Source organism: Canis aureus, chromosome X (assembly GCF_053574225.1).
Source record: "Canis aureus isolate CA01 chromosome X, VMU_Caureus_v.1.0, whole genome shotgun sequence".
Classification (NCBI taxonomy): Eukaryota; Metazoa; Chordata; class Mammalia; order Carnivora; family Canidae; genus Canis; species Canis aureus.
Genome location: NC_135649.1, coordinates 80,307,263 through 80,334,818, shown reverse-complemented (window position 1 = coordinate 80,334,818; position 27,556 = coordinate 80,307,263). Strand labels below are relative to the sequence as shown.

General features: G+C 37.2%; 1 pseudogene; it reads right to left on the bottom strand.

Moving 5' to 3' along the window:
• Positions 1 to 604: 604 nt before the first annotated feature.
• LOC144308917 (dynactin subunit 6 pseudogene) lies at positions 605 to 26,318 on the bottom strand (annotated as a pseudogene).
• Between the last annotated feature and the right edge of the window lie 1,238 nt (positions 26,319 to 27,556).

Here is a 27,556-nt window from a genome sequence, read left to right as displayed (position 1 = left end):
AGTAAGATGCTATGATAAAATGGTTTCTTTCTTCTTCCTTCCAGTTGCTACTTTTTCTGTCACCAGCATGTCAGGGTTTGTCCTACTACTTAGCTTAACTGCCTAGAATGTCTGTTATGAAGTTTAGGTTCAGTCTCAGTATGACAGAAATTGTTAGTAAAAGAAGGCTGATAGCCTTGCTATGGAGAAGTCCCACAGAGTGAAGATTGCACAATACATCATCTGGGCTTTGATTTGTTCTTTGTTCTAAAGGGTCAGAAACTATTTTATCAGAATATTAAGGACTCATAGACTAAATTGACTGACTTGGGGGCTGAGCTATACAAAGTAAATTCATACAAGACTAATGTATAAATAAGAAATTTCTCTAAATTTATTATGTGCAGAATGGAATTCTAGTGCTCTCATTTAGTGTTCCTCCTTTCCCTGAATTATAGTGTAGAGGCTATATTAGAAAATCAAAAGGTAGTTCAGTTAAGCTTGCAATTAGAGCCCAGGTGGTGAGTCCCAAGTATGTTCTTCCAAAGCCACTGGAAGTCTTGATAAACTGATACTATCTCACCATGTGTTTATTTAACTGGTTTAACTTTCTAGGGTTATTTTATTACCAAGTCCATAGGTGGTATCTCACTGTTGTCTTCCATGTTACTGGAGTTGAGCTCCCTTTCATAGTCTTCTTTAGGTGGTCTTAGTTTGGCAAGATTTTCATCATGAAATCCAGCTGTATTATCTCAGGCTGTGGTTGCTCAGTCTGCACCATCAATCACTGTATTCTCAGGGATGACCTCAAATGTATTCAGATTGCAACAAGCCACAGTGATGCAACCACTTGTCAGTATTACATTTCATTCCACATATGCTTTTGATACAATAACATTATGATTTCCCATTTTTCATGGCTTGGGAATAACAGCCAACTTCAAAATCATTATTGGTGCCAATGATCATAGGTTTCAGGTCTGGATCATCAGCATTAGGGGTGATATTATCAAGGTAAGCATTTATGATAAGCACCTGTTCTTCAAATAGGTTACTTCACCCACTATTAGCCTGACTTCTGCAATAATTTGTGCTTTAGAGTGAATCACTGTCCTAGGTCCTGTAGTTATATCACCCCAGGTTTCACTTTCTACATACACAACTGCTCCAGGAGGAATCTTTACTCTTTTGAGCCTTCTCTGCCATGGTCTGGCCCCTGTCTCTCATGGACTTATTTTTTTAAATGTTTACCATAGCATATAATGCATGTTTTGTATTTTCATTACTGATATAAAATTTCCTTTAAATGGAGTTGAGTAAAAGATGATACAATATATAGGAAATATTAAGAAATACGTGGGTTTTGAGTATATCTTGTAAAGCTTAAAGTTGTAAGACATGCACAACTGAGGTGCTATTAAAAACACTGTGCTAAAGTCAGGCTTTATGGGTACTTTGCTAGATAGCAGGTGGGCTGCTAAAAATATTTTTGTTAATGAGATTATCCTAGAAAGCCTCACAGTACACAAAAAGTTTGCTTGAAAGCTGATCTCAAAAGTTATAGAAATTATACCTCAAAAATAGTATCCACTATATCAAGTCCTTATTACAAGTGTGCATTTTTCCTATCTGTGTTGCCTATAAAATATTTACTATGACAGCAAATAGTTCTGCCCACGGTATTTACACAAGTGTTCTTTACCCTGGATATTCAAAGATCAATGAAACATTGTTTGTCATAGTCATAGATTTCACAACTGTATGTTGGAAGCAGACAAATAAAAACAAACATAGACGCTGAGATATAAATGGGTACACACTGTAGTGGGAATACTAAGGAATACTGTGTAGTGGCACAGGGAAAGTGAGCCAGAGAAATTGACAGAGAAGGAGTATCCCAAAATCCCAAAATGGAGGAGAGTTGTCCATTCCTTGCTAAGGTTGAGGTATTCATTTGTACATCTTTCATCTTTACTTTCATCTTTGATTTCACATTCTTGGTTTTGTCAGTGTAAACCTAAATAAAATATACCTCTATAATTTTTATAAATTTATTTTTTATTGGTGTTCAATTTGCCAACATATAGAATAGCACCCAATGCTCATCCCATCAAGTGCCCCCCTCAGTGCCCATCACCCAGTCACTCCCACCCCCTGCCCACCTCCCCTTCCACCACCCCTAGTTCGTTTCCCAGAGTTAGGAATCTCTCCTAACTCTGGGTCTCTATTTATTTCTCATTCTGTCTCCCTCCCTGATATTTCCCACTCATTTTTCTCCTTTCCCCTTTATTCCCTTTCACTATTTTTTATATTCCCCAAATGAATGAGACCATATAATGTTTGTCCTTCTCCGACTGACTTATTTCACTCAGCATAATACCCTCCAGTTCCATCCACGATGAAGCAAATGGTGGGTATTTGCCGTTTCTAACGGCTGAGTAATATTCCATTGATAAATAGACCATATCTTCCTTATCCATTCATCGTTCGATGGACACTGAGGCTCCTTCCACAGTTTGGCTATTGTGGACATTGATGCTATAAACATCAGGGTGCAGGTGTCCAGGCGTTTCATTGCATCTGTATCTTTGGGGTAAATCCCCAGCAGTGCAATTGCTGGGTGGTAGGGCAGATCTATTTTTAACTCTTTGAGGAACCTCCACACAGTTTTCCAGAGTGGCTGCACCAGCTCACATTCCCACCACCAGTGCAAGAGGGTTCCCCTTTCTCCACATCCTCTCCAACATCTGTTGTTTACTGCCTTGTTAATTTTCCCCATTCTCACTGGTGTGAGGTAGTATCTCATTGTGGTTTTGATTTGTATTTCCCTGATGGCAAGTGATGCAGAGCATTTTCTCATCTGCTTCTTGGCCATAGGGGTCCTTTCTGCTTCCACACAAATCTTAAGATGATTTGTTCCAACTCTCTGAAGAAAGTCCATGGTATTTTGATAGGGATTGCTTTAATGTGTAAATTGCCCTGGGTAACATTGACATTTTCACAATATTAATTCTTCCAGTCCATGAGCATGTAATATTTTTTCATCTCTTTGTGTCTTCCTCAATTTCTTTCAGAAGTGGTCTGTAGTTTTTAGGGTATAGATCCTTTACCTCTTTGGTTAGGTTTATTCCTAGGTATCTTATGCTTTTGGGTGCAATTGTCAATGGGATTGACTCCTGAATTTCTCTTTCTTCAGTCTCATTGTTAGTGTACAGAAATACCACTGATTTCTGGGCATTAATTTGTATCCTGCCACCCTGCCGAATTGCTGTATGAGTTCTAGCAATCTTGGGGTGGAGTCTTATGGGCTTTCTATGTAGAATATCATGTCATCTGCAAAGAGGGAGAGTTTGACTTCTTCTTTGCCAATTTGAATGCCTTTTATTTCTTTTTGTTGCCTGATTGCTGAGGCTAGGACTTCTAGTCCTATGTTGAATAGCAGTGGTGAGAGTGGACATCCCTGCCGTGTTCCTGATCTTAGGGGAAATGCTCCCAGTGTTTCCCCATTGAGAATTATATTTGCTGTGGTATTTTCCTAGATGGCTTTTAAGATGCTGAGGAATGTTCCTCTATCCCTACACTCTGAAGAGTTTTGATCAGGAATGGATGCTGTATTTTGTCAAATGCTTTCTCTGCATCTATTGAGAAGATCATATGGTTCTTGTTTTTTCTCCTGTTGATATGATCTATCACGTTGATTGCTTTACAAGTGTTGAACCAGCCTTGCATCCCGGGGATAAATCCCACTTGATCATGGTGAAAAATCTTTGGGATACAGAAAAGCAGTCCTGAGGGGGGAATGCTTTGCAATACAAGCATCCATCAAAAAGCTGGAAAGAACTGAAATACAAAAGGTAACCTTGCACCTAAAAGAGTTGGAGAAGGAACAGCAAATAAAACTTTCACCCAGCAGAAGACAGTTAATTAAAAAAAATCAAGCAGAATTATATCTTCTTTATCCAATTATCTGTTGATGGACATCTCGATTCTTTCCACAGTTTGGCTATTGTGAACATTGCTGCTATAAACATTGGGGTGCAGGTGCCCCTTCAGATCACTACATTTGTATCTTTGGGGTAATTACCTAGTAGTGCAATTGCTGGGTTGTAGGGTAGCTCTATTTTTAAACTCTTGAAAAAACTCCACACTGTTTTCCAGAGTGGCTGCACCAGCTTGCATTCCCACCAACAATGCAAGAGGTTTATCCTTTCTCCACATCCTGGCCAACATTTGTTTCTTGTCTTTTTAACTTTAGCCATCCCAACTGGTATAAGGTAATATCTCATTGTGTCTTTGATTTGTATTTCCCTGTTGCCAAGTGATGTATTTGTGGTCTTTTTAGATTTTTTCTTGTGGTTGATTTCTAGTTTCAAAGCATTGTGGTAAAAAAAAAAATGCATGGTATGACTTCAATCTTCTTCATTTGTTTAAACTTGTTTTTTGGGGCTAATATGTGATCTATTTAGGAGAATGGTCCATGCGCACTTGAAAATAATGTATATTCTTCTGTTTTAGGGCAGAATGTTCTGAATATTTCTGTTAAATCCATCTGGTCCAGTGTGTCACTCAAAGCCACTGATTCCTGGCTGATTTTCTGTTTGGACGATCTATTCATCAATGTATATGTGGTGTTAAAGTCTCCTATTATTATTGTATTTCTATCAATTGTTTCCTTTATGTTTGTTATCAATGGTTTTATGTACTCGGGTGCTCCTATGTTGGGTGCATAACTATTTACAATTGTTACATCATCTTGGATTGTCCCTATTATTATTATACAGTAATATAAATTCATTTCTTGTTAAAATCTTTTTTTTTAAGATTTTATTTATTTACTCATGAGAGACACAAACAGAGAGAGGCAGAGACACAGGCAAAGGGAGAAGCAGACTCCATGCAGGGAGCCCAACATGGGACTTGATCCCAGGTCTCCCAGATCACACCCTGGGTGGAAGGTGGTGCTAAATCGCTGAGCCACCCGGGCTGCCCTAATGTTAAAGTCTGTTTTGTCCAGCATAAGCATTGCTACTTGCGTTTTCTTTTGACATCCATTTGCATAATAGATGTTTCTCCATTCTCTCACTTTCAATATGGAGATGTCTTTAGGTCTAAAATGAGTCTCTTGTAGGCAACATAGAGATTGGTCTTGGTTTTTAAAATACATTCTGTCACCCTATGTCTTTTGATTGGAACATCTAGTTCATTTACATTTGAATTACTTATGGATAGATCTTTATTTTATTTCTATTTTGTTACTTGTCTTACCAGTGCTTTTGTAATTTTTCCTTGATCCTTTCTTCTCTTGTTCTCTTTCACGTTTTTTTTTTTAACTTTCTTTAGTGATATACTTGGTTTCTTTCTCTTTATTCTTTTCTTATCTATTACTGGTTTTAGATTTGTGGTTACTATTAAGTTTTTGTATATAACATCTTCTGCATGTAGCAGTCTATATTAAATTGATGGTCACTTAAGTTTGAATCCATTCTTTACTCATCTCATCCCCACATTTTGGGTATATGGTGTCATATTTTCCATTGTTTTATTTTATGAATCCCTTGACTAATTTTTACAGAAATATTTATTTTTACTGATTTTGTGGGGTTTTTAAAATTTTTATACTATAACTTATGATCTTACCTTCCCACTCAGAGTCTTCTTTTTTAAAGATTTTATTTTTTTAAGATTTTTATTTATTCATGAGAGACACACACAGAGAGAGAGGCACAGACACAGGCAGAGGGAGAAGCAGGCTCCATGCAGGGAGCCTGAGGTGGGACTCAATCCTGGGTCTCCAGAATCACACCCTGGGCTGAAGGCAGGCGCTAAACCACTGAGCCACACGAGCTGCCCAGATTTTTTTTTTTATTTATGAGAGAGAGAAAGAATGAGTAGGAGGGGGAGCAGAGGGAGAGGGAGAAGCAAATTCCCCACTGAGCATGGAGCCTGATGTGGGGATCAATCCCAGGACCCCAGGATCATGACCTGAGCCGAAGGCAGACATTTAACCAACTGAGCCACCCAGGCACCCCATCCACTCAAAGAGTCCTCTTTAATATTTCTTATAGAGCTGGTTTCGTGCTCATGAACTCCTTTAGTTTTTGCTTGTCTGAGAATCTCTTTGTCTCTCCTTCTATTGTGAATGATAACTTTGCTGAATAAAGTATTCTTGGCTGAAGATTTGTCCCTTTTGGCACTTTGAATATATCATCCACTCCTTTCTGGCCTGCAAAGTTTGCTGAAAGATTTGCTGATAACCTTATAGGATTTCCCTTGTATATAAGTGTCTTCTTCTCTCTTGCTGCTTTTAAATTTTTTCTTTAGTACTAGTTTTTTGCCATTTTGGTTACTATGTGTCTTGGTGTGGAGCTTTTTGTGTTGATTTTTTTGGGAATCTCTGTACCTCCTGAACCCTGATATCTATTTCCTTCCCCAGATTAGGGAGATTTTCAGCTATTATTTCTTCAAATAAATTTGCTTCCCCCTTTTCTTTCTCTTCGCCTTCTGGGATCCCTACAATATGCATATAATTATGCTTGAGTCACTGAGTTCACTAAGACTATTTTTCATTTGCATAATTATTCCTCTCATTCACTCAGCTTGATTAGTTTTTATTACTCTGTCTTCCAGGTCATTATTTAATTCATTTGCTTCATCTAGCCTCCTATCTATTTTATCAAGTGTATTTTAAATTTCATTTATTGTGTTCTTCATCTCTGATTGGCTCTTTTTTATCTCTTTGTTAAGTTCTCACTGATATCTTCCACTCTTTTTTCAAGTCTGGTGCGTATCTTTATGACCATTACTTTAAGTTCTCTATCAGGTGTATTACTTTTATCCATCTTGGTTGGGTCTCTTGCTGTGATTTTGTTCTGTTCTTTCATTTAGGATATATTCCTCTGTATCCTCATTTTGTCTACCACTACTGTTTCTTTATTTTAGAAAAGTCAGCTATGTCTTTTGCTCTTGAAAGGAATGGCCTTATGAAAAATAGGTCCTATTCTGCCCTGCAGTGCAGTATCCTCTGTTCCCTAGGACCTGGAACTTCAGGGAGTGTCTCCTGTGTGTATTGTGTGCCTTCTGTAGAGTTCTGGCTGGTTTTTCCTTCAGTCCAGTTGTCTTCTGTGGCTCTCTTTGCCTACTATGAGCTGTGTTTGTTTCCTGGTGAAGGTGGCATGTGTTTTAACAAGATATACACCAGTCTGATTGCTAAGTGAGACCTGCCACCACCACCACTGGAACTGAATTATCATAAAACATGTGGATCAGGAGATTAAGTGTTGGTGGGATTTATGCAGGTCTTCTGGGGGAGGGGTCCACAGTGCTGGAACTGAGGCAAGTATGACTAGGAAGGGTATATCCACAGAAGCATGAGGAGCAGGTTTTGGTGTAAGTTAGGGAGTGAGTATAGGCACCATGCTGGTTCCCACGGGTGGCTTTGTGTTTATGCTGGGTGTGTTGGGGAGGAACATGGCATGTGCCAGCTCCTTTGTTCCTGGAGGGATCTCCCCTGATCCCTAATTCTCTGGATCACACTCTGAGATGAGTAAATCATTCTCCCTCTTGTCTGCCCCCACTGTGTTTCAAACTGCTACTTCCAGTCTGTATCTCTGTGAGCTGTTTGTCCTACTGTCTCTTCAAGGGTGGGAACTCAGCATTCTATTGCCCTCAGGGCTCTCCTAGAGCAGATCCTGCAGATTTGCTCCCAAACCATGTCTTCACCCTTCTACCTTCTTTAATGTGACCTGTTCTGTACTTTTAGTTGCAGAATTTGTTCTGCCACTCTTCAGTTCATATTCTGGTTTATTTATGCTGATGTGAGTGTTACCTAGTCGTATCTGTAGGATGAGGCAAGCTTAGGATCCTTCTGCGCCACTATCTTCCTAGCATCTCTCCTGTATAGATATTATCTTCATCTCATTTGGGCAAATGTCAAGGAGTTTAATTGATCGATCATGTTATATGGTAATGTGTAGTTTTGTGAGAAATTGCCAAACTATTTTCCAAATTGGCTGTACTATTTTGCATTCCCATTCTCACTGGTAATGGATGAGAATTCCTGTTGTTCCACATCCTTGCCAGCATTTGGCAGTGTTTGGATTTTTGACATTTTGATAAGTTTGTAGTGGTTTCCCATTGTTATTTTAATTTGCAGTTCGCTAAAGAACTATAATGTTGAGCATCTTTTCACATGCTTATTTGCCATCTGTATCTCTTGTTTGGTGAGATATTTGTTCATATCTTTTGCCTATATTTAATTAGGTTGTTTGTTTTGTTCTTGTTGAGTTTTTTCTATGTATGTTTTAGATGCCAGACCTTTATTTGGATATGTATTTTGCAAAGATTTTCTCCCAGCCTCTGGTTTGTCTTTGAATTCTCTTAAGAGTGAGTTTTGCAAAAAGAACTATGCTACAATCCAGCAAGTATACTACTAAGTATTTACACAAAGAATATAAAAATACTAACTCAAAAGTATACATGCACCCCAATGTTTGTAGCAGTATTATTTACAATGGCCAAATTATGGAAACAGCCCAAGTATCCATCGATTGATGAATGGATAAAGATGTGGTATATATGTACACAATGGAATATTACTCAGCTATCAAAAAGAATGAAATCTTGCCATTTGTAATATCATGGATGGAGCTAGAGAGTATTATGCTAAGCAAAATAAGTTAGAGAAAGACAAATACCATATGATTTCACTCAAGTGTAGAATTTAAGAAATATAACAATCATAGGGGGAAAAGGAGAGAGAGGCAAACCAAGAAACAGATTCTTTACTATAGAGAGCAAAACTGATTATTACCAGAGTAGGGGGCTAGGTGGTGGGGGATAGATTAAATAGGTGATGGGATTTAAGGAGTACACTTGTGATGAACACTGGGTGATATATATAAGTGTTAAATCACTATATTATACACCTGAAACTAATATTACACTGTATGTTAACTAACTGGAATTTAAATAAAAACTTTTTAAAAAGAAAAAAGTGTTTTTGCAGAGCACATGTGTTTAATTTTAACTGACTCTAAGTTATTAGTTTTTTCTTTCATAGATTGCACATTTGGTATTGTATCTATTTTTTTTTAATTTTTATTTTTTTTTATTGGTGTTCAATTTACTAACATACAGAATAACACCCAGTGCCCGTCACCCATTCACTCCCACCCCCCGCCCTCCTCCCCTTCTACCACCCCTAGTTCGTTTCCCAGAGTTAGCAGTCTTTACGTTCTGTCTCCCTTTCTGATATTTCCCACACATTTCTTCTCCCTTCCCTTATTTTCCCTTTCACTATTATTTATATTCCCCAAATGAATGAGAACATATAATGTTTGTCCTTCTCCGACTGACTTACTTCACTCAGCATAATACCCTCCAGTTCCATCCACGTTGAAGCAAATGGTGGGTATTTGTCATTTCTAATAGCTGAGTAATATTCCATTGTATACATAAACCACATCTTCTTTATCCATTCATCTTTCGTTGGACACCGAGGCTCCTTCCACAGTTTGGCTATCGTGGCCATTGCTGCTAGAAACATCGGGGTGCAGGTGTCCCGGCGTTTCATTGCATTTGTATCTTTGGGGTCTAAAATATGATTTCCAAACCCAAGGTCACCCAGATTTTTCCTATGTTATCTTCTGAGAGTTTCATAGCCTTGTGTTTTGCTTTTAGATCTATGGTCCAGTTTAGGTTAGTTTTTGTGAAAGATGTAAGGTCTTGTCTACATTTATTTAGTTTGAAAGTGGATGTCCAGTTGTTCTAACACCATTTGTTGAGAAGACTGTATTTTTCCATTAAATTACCTTTGCTCCTTAATCAAAGATCATTTCTGTATATTTTTATGGGTGTATTTCTTGGCTCTCTTCTGTTCCATATATCTCTTTTAATTATTTTTCCAATACTATACTGTCTTGATTACTGTAGGTTTATGGGAAGATTTGAAGTTAGATAGTACCAGCCCTCCAACTTCTTTTTTCTTCAATATTGTGTTGACAATTCTTATTTTTTGTCTTTGAACATAAATATAAAATCATGTTTTCAATATCTGCAAAATAACTTACTCTTACTTTGATTAGAATTACATTGAATCCATAAATCAAATTGGGAAGAACAGATGTCTGGACTATTGAATTTTCCTATATGTATATATGGAATATTTCACCATTTATTTAGTTCTTTGATTTTTCATCAGAGTTTTGTAGTTTTCCACACATAGATCCTATACATATTTCTCTAGATTTATACATTTCACTTACAGACTTAATACAATCCCAGTGGAACTCAACATAACCATGTTAATATGCCCCTATTAGAATAACATTGAAAGAATATATAATTTAAGAATAGAAAATCTGGTTGGCTCAGTGGTTGAGTGTCTGCCTTTGGCTCAGGTTGTGATCCTAGGATCTGGGGATTGAGTCCCACATGAGGCTCCCTTCGAGGAGCCTGCTTCTCCCTCTGCCTATGTCTCTGTGTCTCTCACGAAAAAATAAATAAAATCTTTTAAAAAAAGAATAGTACTATATGTTGGCAAATTGAACTCCAATAAAAATATACAGGAAAATAAAATAAAAAAGAATAGTAAAATCATTTTTAAGAGCATAGCATCCCAATGTTTGGATTTACAATTATTAAATATTTCATTAATATTGCTTAAGTATTATTTCCTAATTATTTGAACTTTAACTCCCATCTTTTATCTTCACCAACAAGGAGAGAGACAAGAGCAATCATCACATTTGCTTTTGTAACAGAAATTTTATCTATGGTTAAAGGGGTTAATGCTTAACATTGCCTAGGATCAAAGAAAAGGAATGGGTCATCCAACATTGGTAAAGAACAAGTCTATGCACTAGGCCCCAGGTTAAGCATTTCCTCTTCCTTAATTCTCATAACATCTTGCTATTAATGCCAATTATATAAATGGAAACCAAAAGTTGGAGTGGAGTTAGGATTTGAGTTCAAGTTTTTCTAGATCCCTAGCACTACCATCATGACTTATATAAAGAATTATTTCATTGACTGCTGGTTTTTTATTATGGCATTTTTAGTGGCACATAGAGTTTACAGCTTGGATATGATCCTCACCTGCTTAAAAACACTAGATTCCCCGAACTGTGTTTGCTGTGTTTTTTTTTTTTTTATGCTGTGTTGTTTTTTATTCTTCTGCATGATATAATTAATAATCTAGACCTTTATCCTAGTATAGATCTGTATTCTAATCACATTTCTACCAGTTAATAGTTGTGTAACCTTGGACCAACTGTTTAAGTAGTTGGAAACTCAGTTCCCTTGGCATTCATAAAACTTCATAAAGTGACTCAGAAAAAGAGAATATTTTGTTTTGCCATGAGTCCATGCAACCATTTTGATAAACTCTGCATGTCCACAAAGAATTCAATGACATTTTGGGTAATAATAATATTATTGTATTGCCTATATTGTGTGATGTTAGGTGTATTATTACCCAGCCTAGTGTAGAATGTGAAGAAACAAATTTGGCCTGCATCTAGCCACATTCGAATCAAAGCCTCAAATAAAAATAATCAAGTTAGGGGTATCTGTGTGGCTCAGTCAGTTAAACATCTGCCTTCGGCTTAGGTCATGATCCGAGGGTCCTAGAATTAAGCCTCACATCGGACTCCCTGATCAGTGTGGAGTCCGCTTCTCCCTCCCCATCTGCCTCTGCTCCTGCTCATGTTCTCTCTCTCTCTCTCAAATAAATAAAAATCTTTTTTAAGATTTTATTTATTTATTCATGAGAGATACACAGAGAGAGGCAGAGACACAGGCAGAGGGAGAAGCAGGCTCCTCGCAGGGAGCCTGATGTGAGACTTGATCCCAAGGCTGGGATCATGCCCTGAACCAAAAGGTAGATGCTCAACCATTGAGCCACTTAGGCGTCCCCAAAATCTTTGAAATAATAGAAATAAGCAAGTTAAAAATTATAATATAGGAAAATCTGAATTCTCTCTAAGCATCTTAGTAATTTCCATGGAACTGGTGGGTATAATCTTTGAAAAGAACTTCCAAATGGAATCATATCACCTTGCAGAGTAAGAGACCAAGAATGTATTTGATTAACTAGAATACACTAACACCAAGTATATGTTAGGTACTGCGCTAGGTATGGAGAACACAGAGATGAAGCATATAGAAATCCTGTCTTCAAGATGCTCAGAGAAGAATTGGGGGGAGAAACATAAACAGATAAATAAATCATAACCTTTCTTCATTATCAATTCTGTGCCATGTAAATTTACAAATATATAGATATAGATGTTTTCATTCTTTTTTTAAAATTTTCTAAAAGATTTTATTTATTTATTCATGAGAGACAGAGAGAGAGAGAGACAGAGACAGAGACACAGGCAGAGGGAGAAGCAGTCTCCATGCAGGGAGCCTGACATGGGACTCGATACTGATCCCAATCCCGGGTCTCCAGGATCACACCCTGGGCTGAAGGTGGCGCTAAAGTGCTGAGCCACCTGGGCTGCCCCAGATGTTTTCATTCTTTGAAAAAAATTCTCTTTTAAAATAAAACTTAACTCTAAGGTTAAAAACTAAGAATACAAAATTATGTTATAAAATATTTTTAATGAAATTAAGCTTCAGTATAAGTAATAGTAAGCCAATTATGTGTATTATACTATTATATATAATATCATTATATATTTATTGTATATTATATATATTATTTGTATAGGTATCAGTGATAGAGGGTAGATAGCTAGTGAGTGCTGGATATGGGACTTTACATTTAAGTATGCTTGACACTAAGCTGATCCTTTTTCTGCTTATTATGGCAACACTTTACTTATTCCATATGTAGTGGCATGTATAATTCCCAATGAGACAGTTATCCTCAAAGGGATTCACATTTTGAAAATCCAGGCACACAGCAAGCCTTAGCATCCTCATAAAGGGCAAGGTCACTGTCAGTCAAAACTCAGATAAGTAATGTGCTAAAACCAACAGGTCATTTGTAGATATCCTGACTTTTGTGTGTGTTAAGAAGGAGCAGAGAGCTTGGGAAGTGAGAACCACAATATTGGGCCCTTCTATGGAAGGCAGATATTTTACCCAGTATGAAGGGTTATGAAGCTGCAGTGGCCTCTATGTTTCTGCCATCTTAGTAAAGTCTAGTGCTAAGAGATCAGTTCTTCAGAAACAGTTGTTGTCTGGGAAAGGGAAGATGAAATACCTAGCTCAGAGCCTTGAACCGTCATAGCTAGACAAACCTTTCACCTCCAGGGTTCCCATATGAGGAAGTACCAGAAAAAGGTTTTTTAGAGACTTTAACAGATTTTAAGTAGAGCCAAAAGAGCTATGGAACATGTTTTGGTAGCTAGAAATGAAACATATTGCAGGTTGGAGTCAAGAGACCCAGAATTGAAGACTGACTCTACTATTAGCTACCTGGGTGGTATTAATTTTAGAACAGTCCCTGATACATTGTATTCACTCGGTAATATTCATCAAATGAATATGTTTGCCCAACTAGACCAAGAGACCCTTGAAATTAGGGACCCTATTTCACTGGTTTTTGTAAATTCAGCATCCAGTTTACTGTCTAAATCCTGTTAAGCACCAGTAAATTTTGAGTTAATCACTATTTTGTAAGTAACATTGATAAGAAAATCATTTGCCCAATGTGGACATAGCACCAAAGATATTATTGATGTAGGCACCAGTTATTTTGCTTTTATGTATAGATATGAAGCAAACCCTTCTAATAAGATGTGAATTTTTGAAGACAAAAATATCTGACTCATTATCATTGGCATTCCACATGGTAACTAGTATTTAATAGTACATGTAAGAATTTACTGCAACTTTCCTTGATCTCAATCATTCTAGTGTCACTCTTAATGGTTTTTACTTTATCTGTGCACAGTCTGTACTTTTACTTAATATGTTTTTGTTTTGTTGAAAGAAAAATATCTTTTAAAATGAATCATAGCTCTAAGATTAAAAACTAAGAACACAACATAATGTTATAAAATATTTTAAAATGAAATTAAGATTCAGTACAAGTAATAATAACCTGGTGATATGCATTATACTAAGTACTTTATATATCTTCTCTCTTTCAATCATTATGATAGCGCTTCTACAAAATATTTTTCCCATTACCACAGATGAGATTAAGGCTCAAAGAAGTTAGGAATAGTCTAGGGTCACACAAAGACACAAAAGACAAAGGGAAAAACAAAAACTCTGACTCAAGTTTTTTGGGTGCTAAAGCCCACTTGGAGTACACTGTGGCAGTTTCCCAATTATTCCTAAGTGCTTCCTCCTCAACCTTTCCCCCATCCCTTTCCCCCTTTTCTCACTGATTCAGCCCTCTGGTTTTCAGGCCATCTCTTCTTCATACTTTCAGCAATTTCTCATTCCACAGGCCATTCCCCAGGTCCTCTGGCTCACTGCCTGTGCATCTAACATTGAAGCATACTAGAACAGAGGAAAATGGATATTTTTAAGTCTTTCTGAGAACATAAAGCAATTGTTATTTACACCTTCCTGAGAACTATTAAGGAGTGACCATCTGAGAAGGGCTCTTTGTGATCTAGTTTCTGGGTATGAGAATGCAGATAGAGGCCTGAAAGAGAGAAGGAACTTGTCCTCCTTGTACAAAGAACTGGAGGAGGAGATGAAGCCTGGAAGATAGAGGTTTCTGGAGGGAGGCAGGGACAGTGAGCTATGGGCTGCAAGAACTGTAGGAGATAAGGGAAGATACAGAACTCAGCTCATGGTAGGCACCCACTAAATGTCCTTGGGTTTTAAGTAGGTAAATTATGGTGAATTGTGTAATGAGGAAATTTCTTTCCAAGTTGAAGCTGTGAGCAGGAACTCTGCCTGTGTGTTCACAAAAATCTTTCCTGTGTTTTCAGAAGCTGAGTAGATAGATCAAGAAAACTTGAGACAGCAGTGATTTAAGGTGAGACAGGATTCAACAAATAATGGGTCTAGGGCTGGTAATCAAAGCCAAGAGATAGAATATGCAGTAAGAGGAAGAGGGAGAGGAATGATATCATTTATTGGCACCCTCCCTCCACCATGTCAGGTATTTTATGTATATTATTCCATGAAATTTTCAGATCCAATCTGCAAAGCAGATGTCCCCCACACACACATGACAGATGAGAAAATAGGTTCAGAATACCTATGAAGGAATTAGCAATCCACTAAAGTAGGATAAAGGTGATTTTAAATAGAAAATATCTGAATAAACAGCAGTCATAGAAACATTTAAATTTAAGTAGAATCTACCAAAAATACAACTGCTATTGACCTGTCCCTCCCAGGAATTTTCCTGATTAAAGGAGAACTGACCATTAGTACCAGAAGGTATGAATTCAGCTTCTATAACCCCCTCTCCAAAAATAAAACACACACACATGGAAATGTTGAGCCTAGAAGGAGATGGACTAACCATTGTCATTAGCATCAAAAAACCTGACAGAACCTTGCATGAATTTCCCACTGAAGTCCTAACCTCTCTCCCTTTTGTTAAGTTGGTATATATACCTTTGTTTCTGGCTATTCATTGAGTTACTCATTACTGAGTGCTCCCACTTATGCATGCATTTTCTCCTGTTAATCTATTTATTGCCATCTAATTTACAGGCCTTGACTATTTAAACCTAAATTAGAGGAAAAAACTTTCCTCCCAACAACTAAATGTCTTGCCCAGGTTCACACAGATTGCAAATAGCAGGGCACAGGATTTTACCTCTTGTCATTTGTGCCTTAAAGAAAAATTTTATGGATTTTAGAGTAGAAATGTGTATTTGATGAAGGCCTCTCTACCTCCTTGGCAGAGAGCAATGTGATTCCCTGGAACAGACCCTAGAGCAACCACAGAACTGACCCAGGACATATCCAAGTTCCTTAGACTCACATAATCATCGTCTATGTTACAGCTCCCAAACCTGATGAAGCTGAAGCAAACTATGTGAGTGGATGGGCCATAGAAATAACCTGTGTGCTGGCAATTTTTCTTTAGTCAAACTCAGAGTAGAGTGACAGTTAAGGCCGGTAATGGTCACTTTCCATAAATATCTTTATGCTAGAATATTCTGGAGGAGTCAGAATTTCTGAGAAAAGGCTGACTTGAGATGGGAACGTGTCAGAACAGCCAGGATAGTCTTTGGATTTAGTGAGATTATGCTATGTAACTGAGGACAAGTCACTTAATATCATTGAGCCTCAGTGCTATAAAATGTACATGCTCTTATCTACTTCAAGAATCTTGTGGAGAACAGGTGTAATATTGGCCAAGAGTTTACCACAGCTGATTAAGCTTATAATATTAGTAGCTCTGGTCTTGATTACCCTTTTTAAAATTCTAATACACTTTGAAGATACCTTTATGTGTATTTGCATATATATGGCATTATATAACACACTAGTGTGCTACATGTGCACAAATAATGTTCTTTGTCTTGGTAACACACTATGTTTTGAAATCCACAGAATGCAGTCAGAAGGTTTTATTTATCAGGGAAACATATTCCTTGGGTACTACTATAAGATTTGAGAGAAATACAATATCATCATTACCTACCACCACCAACTTAATCAAAGATTCTTCTATACTACTTTATTTTTTAAGATTTTATTTTATTTACTCATGAGAGATACAGAGCGAGAGAGAGAGGGGCAGAGACACAGGCAGAAGAAGAAGCAGGCTCCAAGCAGGGAGCCCGACATGGGACTCAATCCCGGGTCTCCATGATCACGCCATGGGCTGGCTGCAGGCGGCGCTAAACCGCTGCGCCACCAGGGCTGCCCTTCTATACTACTTTAAACTTATAACAATAGTCACTATTATGTTTGAGTAAGTCCCCCAGTAAGGCTAAACCTTATATGTGATCTATGAAATATATAAATATTGGAAGTCACACATTGTTTTATTTCTAAATTTTTGCTTTTGTTGTACTTTCTTATTTCTAGTTATTAAAAAGATAAACCAATATTTTAGAAGCATAGAAAAAGAACAGAATATTATTTGTAGAAAAGAAGAAAAAGCCACTATGGAAAATAATATGGTGGCTCTACAAAAAAATAAAAATAAAACTACCATATGATCCAGTATCCTGTTTCTGATTATTTATCTGAAATAATTGAAACCAGGATCTCAAAAACATATCAGCACTCTTATATTCATTGCCAAGTGTAAAACAACATACATGTCTATCCACAGATAAATGAATAAAGAAAATGTGATAGATCTCAAAAGAAAATTCTGCAGTATGTGACAACATGGAGAAAACCTGAGGACATTATGCTAATTGAAATAAGCCAGTCACAGAAAGACGAATACTGCAAGATTCCACTTACATGAGTTGTCTAAAGTAGTCAAATTCATAGAATCAAAGACTGGAATTATGGTTGCCGGGGTAAGGGGAAGGGAAAACAGGGGAGTTATTAATCAACAGGCATAAAGTTTCAGTCAAGTAAGATGAATAAATTAAAGATCTCATCTGAAACATTCTACTTATAATCAACAATAATGCATTATACACTTCAAATTTTGTTCAGAGGATAGATCTTGTCAAGTGTCCTTATGATGATAAAATCAAATTTTAAAAATACTTTATAGTTTTCAGACTACATGTCTTTTAGCTCTTTGGTTAGGTTTAATCCTAGCTATCTTACTTTTTTGTGCAATTATAAATGGGGTTGATTACTCCATTTCTCTTTCTGCTGCTTCATTATTGGTGTATAGAAACGCAACAGATTTCTGTACATTGATTTCGTATCCTGTGACTTTACTGAATTCGTGTATCGGTTCTAGCAGTTTTTTGGTGGCATCCTTTAGATTTACTATATAGAATATCATATCACCTGCAAATAATGAAAGTTTTATTTCTTTGCTGATTTGGATGCCTTTCATTTCTTTTTGTTGTCTGCTGAAGCTAGGACTTCCAATACTATGTTGAATAATGGTGATTAGAATGGTCACCTCTGTCTTGTTCCTGACCACAGAGGAAAAGTTTTCATTTTTTCCCCATTGAGGTTGATATTAGCTGTGGGTTTTTCATATATGGCCCTTATTATGTTGAGGTATGTTCCCTCTAAACCTATTTTGTTGAGGTTTTTATAAAATCATGAATGGATGTTGTACTTTGTCAAATGCTTTTTCTTTATCTATTAGAAAAGATCATATGGTTCTTATCCTTTCTTTTATTATGTGGTGTGTCATGTTGATTGATTTGTGAATATTGAAATACCTTTGCAGTCCAGAATAAATCCCACTTCATAGTGGTGAATGATTTTTAAAAATGTATTGTTGGATTTGGTTTGTTAGCATTTTATTGAGAATTTTTGCATCCATGTTCATCACAGATATTGGCCTGTAGTTCTCTTTCAGTAGAGTCTTTATCCAGTTTTGATATCAGGATAATAGTGGCCTCATAGAATGATTCTGGAAGTTTTCCTTCCATTTCTATTTTTTTGAATAGTTTGAGAAGAATAGTTTGAGAAAGAATAGTTTAACTCTTCTTTAAATATTTGATAGAATTCCCCTGTGATTCCATGTGGTCCTGGACTTTTGTTTCTTGGGAGTTTTTTGATTACTGATTCAATTTATTTGCTGTTTGTTCAGATTTTCTATTTCTTACTATTTCAGTCTTAGTAGTTTATATATTTCAAACCAAGAAACAGACTCTTTTCTTAAGATTTTATTTATTTATTTGAGAGAGAGAGAGAATGAACCAGGAGAAGGAGCAGAGGGAGAGGGAGAAGCCAACTCTCTGCTGAGCAGAGATCCTGCTAAGGGGTTTGATCCCAGGACCCTGGGATCATGACCTGAGCTGAAGGCAGCTGCTTAACCAACTGAGCCACCCACGTGCTCACTACCCCACTTTTTAGATTTTATTTGAAATAGACTGTTAACTATAGAGAACAAACTGATGGTTACCAGAGGGGAAATGGAAGGGGGTGATATAGGTGATGGGGATTAAGGAATGCACTTATGATGAGCACTAGGTGATGTATGGAAGTACTGAATCACTGTATTGTACACTTGAAATTAATATTACATTGTATGTTAGCTAACTGTAACTTAAATAAAAACTTAAAAAATACTGTAAAAATCATGTAATCAGAACTTTCATGGAAGAGGTTGTGGTGGGCAAAGTAAAGTTCATAATGGCACCACTCACTGTGGACAAAATTGAAAGACAAAGCAAAGATGAACTTTCAGCTTTTCTGTGTGGCTTTTTATATTATCAGTAATGCTCTTGCCATGGTCCAAGTTTTTTTTTTTCAGAAAGGCAAATCAAGACAGTACTCTTCCCCCTCTAGATGAGGGATCAATATTAGAGAAAAAAATTAAAATAAATTTAAAAAGGAAAAAATCTCCCTCTTTCTACCTCCATATGAACAGTGTTAATTTAATTTAGTTCTTCCTGGTTTTCTTTCTTCTTGGTGGTGGGGGATAACACACATAAGTGAAGTGAAAAACAAAGACAAAAAAATTAAATTTCCTTACTACTTACAGCACACTGACAAGTCCTTGAAACAGCACAGTGACATTCCTCTAGGAACTCAGCTGCCTTGATGTCAATGCTTTGCTAAGGGCAAAAGACAATCTTAGCTTAACATTATCCCTACCCACCCCCAGGATTTTAAAAGTCTACCCTAACATATAAAAAAAATTCCTTTAGAAATTTCCCTTATCTCAACCCACAAGATACTTGTTGGCAATCACCCCCCAGGCGTATGATCCACCAATACACATCTGAAGGGTCTCATGACTAAGGTTTTATTAGACAGTAATAAATGAGATTTTCCTAAAAATAGCTAGCTCCCTCAGGGTTCTGGAAACCTTGCTTCCAAAATTTGCTATAGACTTATGCTATCCCTAACCCCCTCCCAACTTGAATGTATATTATGGGCCACTCTTTATTATCCCAGTGCAGCTATCTCTGCCCAGGGGTCCTGTCTCTGTGCTTTAATAAAACCACCTTTTTGTACTAAAGACTTCTGAAGAATTCCTTCTTGGTCATTGGCTCTGAACCTCAACATCTTTCCTACATCACAGGAAGTGCACAAAACAATGAATTAATGCAAAGTAAGTACAAATGTAACCACCCAAGTCAAAAAATATGAAGGTCTCTAATTCTTAGGTACTTTTTGATTTCAATTTTTATAGTTATCATGAATGCTGTAATAAGTTCCTTCTCTACAAAGATTTTAATAAAACTCCTTTGGCAGCAAAACATCTAATAGAATTCAGATTGTGTCAATGTATATGCATGTATATGTCAGTGTGTGTATACATCCGACCTATTCTGTTTAAATATATCTACATACTTTAGAGATGCTGAATAAATACTTATAAATTTATTTATTTGAAAAAGAACATTTATAGTGATTCAGCAATTCCATACACCACCTGGTTCTCATCACGGACAAGTATATTCCAGAAACTAATAGAACAATGTATTTTAACTAACTGGAATTAAAATAAAAACCTAAAAAGCCAAAAAATTAAAAATAAAAAATTTATTTTCTAATACTAAAATGAATACATAAGACTTATAGAAAATAAGAGAAATTTCAAAATAAGAAAATTATCATATTTTTGCTATTTTAACCAACCTGCAGTATGTAACATAGTAATTAAAATTTAGATCACAGATTTACATTTCTAGAATTATAGAAAATTATATTGCTTAGACCAACTCTCTCAATGAAAACAGTTCAAAATACTATGGTAAATAAAATTGTGATCTATACTTTTGGGAATATTTTGGTGGCAATTATTAATCATAATTTGGATTATAATTCAATGTCAGAAAGCCAATTCAGAAGCACAATTATAAAGCTACCGGTGGCTCTGGAAAAAAGCATAAAGGATTCAAGAGACATCATGACTGCAACATTTATATCTAATCAGACCAAAATTTAAAATTAATTAAATGAGATGCAATCCAAACTGGAGGTCCTAACAACAAGGGTTAGCGAGGTAGAAGAATGAGGGAGTGACACAGAAGACAAGTTGATGGTAAGGAAGGAAGCTGAGGAAAAAAAGATAAAAACAATTAAAAGATCATGAGATAGGTTAAGGGAAATAAATGACAGCTTCAGAAGGAAAAATCTATATTTAATTGTGGTTCCAGAGGACGCCGAAAGGGACAAAGGACCAGAAAGTGTATTTGAAAAAATCATAGCTGAGAACTTCCCTAACTTGGGGAGGGAAACAGGCATTCATATTCAGGAGATAGAGAGATACCCCCCTAAAATCAATAAAAACCATTCAACACCCAGACATTTCATAGTGAAACTTGCAAATTCCAAAGTAAGGAGAAGATCCTTAAAGCAGCAAGAGACAAGAGATCCCTAACCTTCATGGGGAGAAGTATTAAGTTTTTGGTTGTGTTTTTTTTATTCTTTTTTTTTAAGATTCCATTTATTTATGAGAGAGAGAGAGAGAGAGAGAGAGAGAGAGAGAGATGAGACACAGGCAGAGGGAGAAGCAGGCCCCATGCAGGGAGCCCGACAGGGGACTCGATCCCAGGACTCCAGGATCGCGCCCTGGGCCAAAGCCAGGCGCTAAACCACTGAGCCAGCTAGGGATCCCCCAAGAAGTATTAGGTTAACATCAGACCTCTCCACAGAGACCTGGCGGGCCAGAAAGGGATGGCAGGATATATTCAGGGTCCTAAATGAGAAGAACATGCAACCAAGAATACTTTATACAGCAAGGCTGTCATTCAGAATAGAAGGAGAGATAAAGAGCTTCCAAGATAGGCAGAAACTGAAGGAATATGTGACCACCAAACCAGCTCTACAAGAAATATTAAGGAGGATTCTATAAAAGAAATACGAAGTCCAAGGAAATGATCCAAAAAACAAGGAATGAATAGGTATTATGACGGCACTAAATTCATATCTTTTAACAGTAACTCTGAACGTGAATGGGCTTAATGACCCCATCAAAAGACACAGGGTTTTAGACTGGATAAAAAAGCAAGACCCATCAATTTGCTGTCTATAAGAGATTCATTTGAGACCTTAGGACACCTCCAGCCTGAAAATGAAAGGTTAGAGAACGATTTACCATTCAAATGGTCCTCAAAAGAAAGCAGGGGTAGCCATCCTCATATCAGATAAATTAAACTTTATCCCAAAGATTGTAGTAAGAGATGAAGAGGGACACTATATCATACTTAAAGGACATATCCAATAAGAGGACCTAACAATCATGAATATTTATGCCCTGAATGTGGGAGCTGCCAGTATATCAATCAATTAATAATCAAAGTTAAGAAATACTTAGAAAATAATACACTAATACTGGGAGAATTGAACACGGTGCTTTCAGCAATTCATAGATCATCTAAGCACAACATGTCCAAAGAAACAAGAGCTTTAAAGGATACACTGGACCAGATGGATTTCACAGATAGTTACAGAACTTTACATCCAAACGCAACTGAATACACATTCTTCTCGAGTGCACATGGAACTTTCTCCAGAATAGACCACATACTGGGTCACAAATCAGATCTTAACTGATACCAAAAGATTAGGATGGTCCCCTGCATATTTTCAGACCATAATGCTTTGAAACTAGAACTCAATCACAAGAAGAAATTTGGAAAGATTTCAAACACGTGGAGGTTAAAGACCATCCTGCTAAAAGATGAAAGGGTCAACCAGGAAATTAGTGAAGAATTGAAAAGATTCATGGAAACTAATGAGGATGAAGATACAACCATTCAAAATATTTGGAATACAGCAAAAGCAGTCCTGAGGGGGAAATACATCTCAATGCAAGCAACCATCCAAAAACTGGAAAGAACTCAAATACAAAAGCTAACCTTGCACCTAAAGGAGCTAGAGAAAAAAAAGCAAATAGATCCTACACCGAACAGAAGAAGAGAGTTAATAAAGATTTGAGTAAAATTTAATGAAATTCAGACCAGAAGAACTACGGAACAGATCAACAAAACCAGGAGTTGGTTCTTTGATAGAATTAATAAGATAGATAAACCATTAGCCAGCCTTATTAAAACAAAAGAAAAAAGACTCAAGTTAATAAAATCACGAATGAAAAAGGAGAGATCACCACCAATGCCAAGGAAATACAAATTATTTTAAAAACGTATTATGAGCAGCTTTATGCCAATAAATTAGGCAATCTAGAAGAAATGGGCATATTTTTGGAAAACCACAAACTAGCAAAACGGGAACAGGAAGAAATAGAAAAACTGAACAGGCTAATAACCAGGGAGGAAATTGAAGCAGTCATCAAAAACCTGCCAAGACACAAAAGTCCAGGTCCAGATGGCTTCCCAGGGGAATTCTATCAAATGTTTAAAGAAGGAACCATACCTATTCTACTAAAACTGTTGGGAAAGATAAAGATGGAGTACTTCCAAACTCATTCTATGAGTCCAGCATCACCTTAATTCCAAAACGAGACAAAGACCCCACCACAAAGGAGACTTGTAGACCAATATCCCTGATGAACACAGTTGCAAAAATTCGCAACAAAATACTAGCCAATAGGATCCAACAATACATTAAGAATATTATTCACCATGACCAAGTGGGATTTATCCCCGGGATACAAGGCTGGTTCAATAAAGCAATCGATGTGATTGATCATTTCATAAAGAGAAAAAACAAGAACCATATGATCCTCTCAATAGATGCCGAGAAAGCATTTGACCAAATACTGCATGCATTCCTGATCAAAACTCTTCAGAGTGTAGGGATAGAGGGAACATTCCTCAGCATCTTAAAAGCCATCTATGAAAAGACCACAACAAATATCATTCTCAAGGGGGAAACACTGGGAGCCTTTCTGTAAGATTAGGAACACAACAGGGATGTGCACTCTCACCATTGCTATTCAATATAGGACTAGAAGTCCTAGCCTCACTAATCAGGCAACAAAAATAAATAAGTAAATAAATAAATAAATAAATAAATAAATAAATAAATCCAAATTGGCAAAGAAGAAGTCAAACTCTCCCTCTTTGCAGATGACATGATACTGTACATAGAAAACCCAAAAGACTCCACCCCAAGATTCCTAGAACTCATACAGCAATTCGGCAGTGTGGCGGGATACAAAATCAATACCCAGATGTCAGTGGCATTTCTATACACTAACCACGAGACTGAAGAAAGAGAAATTAAGGAGTCAATCCCATTTACAATTGCACCCAAAGGAATAAGATACCTAGGAATGAACCTAACCAATGAGGTAAAGTATGTATACTTTAAAAACTACAGAACACTTCTGAAAGAAATTGAAATTCCAAAGAGATGGAAAAATATTCCATGCTCATGGATTGGAAGAATTAATATTGTGAAAATGTCAATGTTACCCAGGGGAAATTATACATTTAATGCAATCCCTATCAAAATACCATGGACTTTCTTCAGAGAGTTAGAACAAATCATCTTAAGATTTGTGTGGAATCAGAAAAGACCCCAAACAGCCAGGGGAATATTGAAAAAGAATACCATAGCTGGGGGCATCATAATGCCAGGTTTCAGGTTGTACTACAAGGTTGTGGTCATCAAGACAGTGTGGTACAGGCACAAAAACAGACACATAGATCAATGGAACAGGATAGAGAATCCAGAATTGTACTCTCAGCTTTATGGTCAACTAATATTCGACAAAGCAGGAAAGACTATCGACTGGAAAAAAGACAGTCTCTTCAATAAATGGTGCTGGGAAAATTGGACATCCACATGCAGAAGAATGAAACTAGACCATTCTCTTACACCATACACAAAGACAAACTCAAAATGGATGAAAGATCTACATGTGAGACAAGAATCCATCAGAATCCTAGAGGAGAACACAGGCAACACCCGTTTTGAACTTGGCCACAGCAACTTCTTGCAAGATACATCTATGAAGGTAAGGGAAACAAAAGCAAAAATGAACTATTGGGACTTCATCAAGCTAAAAAGCTTCTGCACAGCAAAAGAAACAGTGAAAAAAACTAAAAGACAACCTACAGAATGGGAGAAGATATTTGCAAATGACGTATCTGATAAAGGGCTAGTTTCCAAGATCTATAAAGAGCTTAACAGCAAAGAAACAAACAATCCAATCATGAAATGGGCAAAAGACATGAACAGAAATTTGACAGAGGAAGACGTAGTCCTGGCCAAGAAGCACATGAGAAAATGCTTCGCATCACTTGCCATCAGGGAAATATTAATTAAAACCTCAATGAGATACCACCTCACACCAGGGAGAATGGTGAAAATTAACAAGACAGGAAACAACAAATGTTGGAGAGGATGTGGAGAAAGGTGAACCCTCTTGCACTGTTGGTGGGAATGTGAACTGGTGCAGCCACTCTGGAAAACTGTGTGAAGGTTCCTCAAAGAGTTAAAAATAGATCTGCCCTTCGACCCAGCAATTGCACTGCTGGGGATTTACCCCAAAGATACAGATGCAGTGAAATGCCGGGACACCTTCACCCGATGTTTATAGCAGCAATGTCCACAATAGCCAAGCTGTGGAAGGAGCCTCGGTGTCCATCGAAAGATGAATGGATAAAGAAGATGTGGTTTATGTATACAATGGAATATTACTCAGCCATTAGAAATGACAAATACCCACCATTTGCTTCGACGTGGATAGAACTGGAGGGTATTATGCGGAGTGAAATAAGGCAATCGGAGACGGACAAACATTATATGGTCTCATTCATTTGGGGCATATAAAAATAGTGAAATGGAATAAAGGGAAAAGGAGAGAAAATGAGTGAAAATATCAGTGAGGAGGACAAAACATGAGAGACACCTAACTCTGGGCAACGAACAAGGGGTAGTGGAAAGGGAGGTTGGCGGGGGGTTGGGGTGACTGGGTGATGGGCAGTGAGAGGGCACTTGGCGGGATGAGCACTGGGTTTTATGCTATGTCTTGGCAAGTTTACGCCAATAAAAATGTTTCAAAAAATAAAAAAATAAAAATTAATATTTGAGCAGTTATTCATAACATGTTGCACAGAAAACCATAGGCTGACTAGATTCTGAGTGGCACACCTTAATTTGTAGTTATCTGACCTTTCTGAGTCCTAGCTTATTGAATCGGCATCATATGAGCTACATTCCAAATTTGTTAGGATAATGCAGAATTTGGTGACACATCTAGCACAGAATCTGGTACATAGTGCAAACATAGTTTACGGTAGCTGCAGTCTGATATAATTCACTCCCTGAAGCTTTCCCCAAAGCATTAGAAAGGGATACCAAACAAGATTAGTAGAGAAAATAATTTACTTACCGATAGGATAACGTGTGCTGACAGGCAGAGGCTCTGGGATACTAGTCCCCATGAGGGTACACATAACTCCTAGTGTCATCAAGCAGCTTCAGAAATCTCACATATTGGGACGCCTGGGTGGTTCAGTGGTTGGACATCTGCCTTGAGCTTAGGGCGTGATATGGGTCCTGGGATCAAGAGTTGCATCGGGCTCCCCACGGGGAGCCTCTTCCATCTGCCTATGTCTCTACCTCTCTCTCTGTGTGTATCTCTCATAAATAAGTAAGTAAGCAAACAAATAAATAAGAAATCCCACATATTCCTAAGATTTAAAAAAAAAAAAGCTTGCACAAAATAGACTTTTGGTCTCAGAATGTATCGTCACTATGTAAAATAGCTCACATTTTCTTCTCATTTTTAAAAGCTTCAATTGCCTTTCTATATGACCAGCCTATTCTGGAGCAATACTTTATTAACAAGAACCAGTGGTAAAGGGTTATGACCACAGGCTTTGGTTCAGGCATTGATTTTTTTGGAATCTGGAAGGAAAACAGCTTTTTCCTTTCATTTTATTTTATTTCAGGCTATGTATTTCAGGACCATTTTTTCCCGTAATAAATGGCTGTGTTTAGAGTTTCCCCAAATTACAAGAATGTTCTTTCTCTAGGAGAGAATAGCAGGTAGATATCTAGTTTAGGAGTTTCACCTTAGCTTAAATCTGATAGCTTTAAATATCCATGTACACCTCAGAAGGAATCTTCCTTGACTTTTTTTTTAGATTTACTTGTCTGTTTTTACAATTTCCATAATTCTTGTAAATAAATTCCAACCATGTGTTAGACACTTTATGGATGCATGGTTTAAGACTAAAAATTAAGGCTCAACATTATGTACTGCCTTAACATCTGGTAAAATTTGGAAGGCCTTGAATGGTCTAACCAGGAGTTTCTCTCCCCTCCTATCCCATGAATAAGATCCCCTAGCCAAACAACCTTTTTTATCAGGGTAACCAGGCACAGTTCCTGATTATCCCTGAATAGCAGGTTTCACTTCTCTGACTGCCCATGGAATTATTCAAACAAGCAATCAAATCTACCAGTAGAAAACGGGGGGCACTTCATGTTCTTAATACTTAAAAGCCTGCTTTCCACAGCCCTGGTTATCTACTCTGTTGCCAAGGGCAACTCTGTGTGGCCCTGCCTCACATGCAGTGTCTTCTCCCCCAGGTTGTGAATATAGGTGACTAATAAACCATTAGCAATCTCATCTGTTCAGTATTGGTGTTATGTGCTTGGCCATCCCCATAAGCAC